Below are 3,368 nucleotides of genomic sequence, written 5' to 3'. Positions count from 1 at the left end.
GCAAGGACGTAGAACCACTAGAACTCTTATCCGCTGGTGAGAAGGTGAAATGGTACAACTACTCTGGGAAACATTTTGACAGTTGCTGAGAATTTGAACACATCCTAGATTTTTAAAAAGAGAAGCCTAGACATGTTTGCATGTCTGTGTTTCTGTATAACCTAAGGGTCTGTTTCTTTAACAAAGCCCCATGCTTTCAACAGGAAATAGTCCTGCTTCCTGTCTTCCCTCTGGATCGGGAAGCAATAGTTCTCATTCCCAGATTTTGCATCTTGAGATACTCTCTGAAGACACTGAATAGTTCTTGAGTATTTGAGTACATTCTGCTTGTCCAATAGTTGTTTCCTTTTGTGATAACAGGTTTTGGATAGTGCATTGCTTACGCAGGTTGACTTAAAGACTGACTCCAGATTCTAGGACTCTGTATTCCCCTTGGGGAAGTTTGAGAATACAAATATGAGCCCTACAGGACCAGTAGTGTGAGTGGCAAAACAGGGAGGGTAGAGGGAGAGTGGGTAGGAAAGAGGGAACCGATGACAAGGAACTATATGTGACCTCCTCCCTGGGGGGACGGACAACAGCAAAGGGGGTGAGGGGAGACATCGGACAGGGCAAGATATGACAAAATACCAATATATAAACTATCAAGGGCTCATGAGGGAGGAGGGAGCAGGGAGGGAGGGGAAAAATGAGGACCTAATGTCGGGGGTTTAAGTGGAGAGAAAATGTTTTGAGAATGATGTATAAATGCGCTTTACACAATTGATGTGTGTATGGATTGCGATAACAGTTGTATGAGCCCCTAATAAAATGTTTTAAAAAAAATAAAATAAAACCAAGTTTATGGGAGAGAAGGTCATCATGTGTGATAGAGGGGACAGTGAATGAGAGGAAGGCCCTTGATAAGAAAGATTGACACAGTGGCTGCAACAATGGGCTCAAACACAAGAATAGTTGTGAACACGGCCCAGGACTGGGCCATGTTCCTTCTGTTGTACACAGGGTTGACTCTGAGTCAGAACTGCCTCAACGACACCCCACAACGATGACAACTGATTATCAATGAAAATGATTTGGGGATTTTGAAACAGTAGTAGAACAGGGACAATTAGATTCAACTCTCATGATATACAGAGTTTGTGTTGCTAAACAGTTTATAATGTAGCCTGAGAGCATTAAATATTGAGGATTAAGTATGATAATTCATATTAATAACAAGTATAGTGGCCGATGCTCAGGAAGTTCTCAATAAATTGTTTCTGTTAATATTATTATCTTGACAGAAACCACGTATATTAGTATAGTATCATACTTTTATCCCTTCTAAACCCCTTTTTACAATTTAAAAATCTTAGCATATAGTTAAAATCAGATTGAGAGTTCAGATAACCCCTACAAGCCCCCCCAGTGATTATTTTGTATTTTGAGATTTTAAGACTCATTCACCTCAATTAACTAGAGATTCTTAGGAAATTTAACCAGCTACCTCCATTTCCCCACTTAGGAAAACATGTCAGGCTCTTCAACTACAGAGTACCTCAAACAGCCAACTCATGGTATGTGTTTCATTTTCTAATACTAACAGTGAAATTAATGTATCTAATTTTGAAACTGTATTACATACCATGAAAATATTTGTATATTGACTTCTTAGTATGGTGTTTTAAAACATATGTTTTACATATGTTTATTGCCTTCTTTTTTCTTGCATTAAAGCAGTTTTATTTAACATACAAATGTGCATATAGAACCTCTAAGTTTCTTGTTTTCTATTCACATTTTATCATTAATCTAAGATGTAAAGCCTCAGACATATCCAGAAAAGAAAACATGTACGTATGAGTGCTGTATAGTTGGCAGGGTCACCAGAATTTGGTCCTGGGTCCCTGAAGTTTCAAAATGTTGAGGCTGTAGTGTTCATTACAACCAACTTGTGTCTGTTTCACAGGTTCCAATTCTGAGGGTGAAAAGAGTTCTTTCGTGCAAGAAATGCCTGTTAATAGCCATAGGACTACTACAGAGTGAGTCAGTATGCCACACTAGATCTGACTCCCAAGCCACTTTTCCTTTTCTAAGGAACTGGGTTTCCTGGGTTCGGCATTGGGCCGCTAACCATAGGTTGGCAGTTCAAATCTACCAGCCACTCCACGGGAGCAAGATGGGGTTGTCTGCTCTCACAGCGAGATTCACAGCCTCAGAAGACCAAAGGGACAGAGCTGTTGGTTCTACAGGGTCACAGTGAGCAGAACGTACCTGAAGGCAGCGAGTTTGGTTTTTAGTTTGGAGACTCTTTGGGTCTCATTCTGAATTCAATAACAGGCAGACATGAAGAATATGCCTGAGTGAACAAGGAACTTCACCTGGATATATAAGCTAAGGCTCCCTTTAATTTTCTGCATAATCCTCTCTTGTTTCAAATCGTTTGTTTTGACTAAGGTCAAGCTAAAGAGAAAGTAGGAAACTGATGTACTGACAGCCAATGACTACAGAAGAGTCAGAGTATATTCTGGGCAATGTTTTAAAGCTGTCAATAATAGAAAGGATGTAACAGGAGTTTGAATGATTCCAGCTGCCACTTGGGGTGGGAGTACAGTTCAACAGTCATGGGTCTTATATAGTAAAATGTTTTCAAAGATTCTATTTTTATGTTTACAAAATATTTTGATGCAAGATTCACAGTCTCAGAAATTCATTCTCTTTGTTCTACGGAGTAATCGTGAGTAGAACAGACTTGAGGGTAAAGCGTCTTTGTAGGGGAGAGCATTTCTTACTTTACTCCAGATCATTAGTCATTAATCATTGTGCTGTGTTTCGGTTTGATGGTGTTCTGTTCTACTCAGTTCAGTGCGAGGGTGAGATGATATCAACCATCTCCTGCTTGAGGCATGTTATGAGTTCGCTAAGATCAATTATTCACTGATTGAGTCCATGATAGAAAAAAATTGGAACATAAAGAAAAAACAAAGTTTGCAGAGATACCGAATTATTGCCAGAATCATGTTAGTCACCCATCTGCTATTTGGGTTTTGGAAAACGTTGGTACATTGCCTCCTACATGCACCCCACACACCTACCACCGCAAAGCATCAGCAACACTATCAAGGACAGAGGCTATCGTGCATATAGTATATGCCCTGGAACATGAATGAATCCTTTTCTTGAATCTTCACATTAACTTGCAAGGTGATTTTTTAAAATTTTAGATTCAAAACCACTGAAGATGAATTACCGTACAAAACCAGGTAGCTAGAGAATGAATTTTGTACAGTATGTAAGTAAATGGCTGTATGGTGATGCAGCTGTATATTCCAGATGCAAGTCCAATTCTTTCTGTCACTGCTGCAAGTTGCTTTTCTCTCTAAGCTTAT

Source organism: Echinops telfairi, unplaced genomic scaffold, assembly GCF_000313985.2.
Source record: "Echinops telfairi isolate 266 unplaced genomic scaffold, ASM31398v2 ScPeMD7_4;HRSCAF=17, whole genome shotgun sequence".
Classification (NCBI taxonomy): domain Eukaryota; kingdom Metazoa; phylum Chordata; class Mammalia; order Afrosoricida; family Tenrecidae; genus Echinops; species Echinops telfairi.
This window is presented reverse-complemented; position numbering follows the sequence as displayed.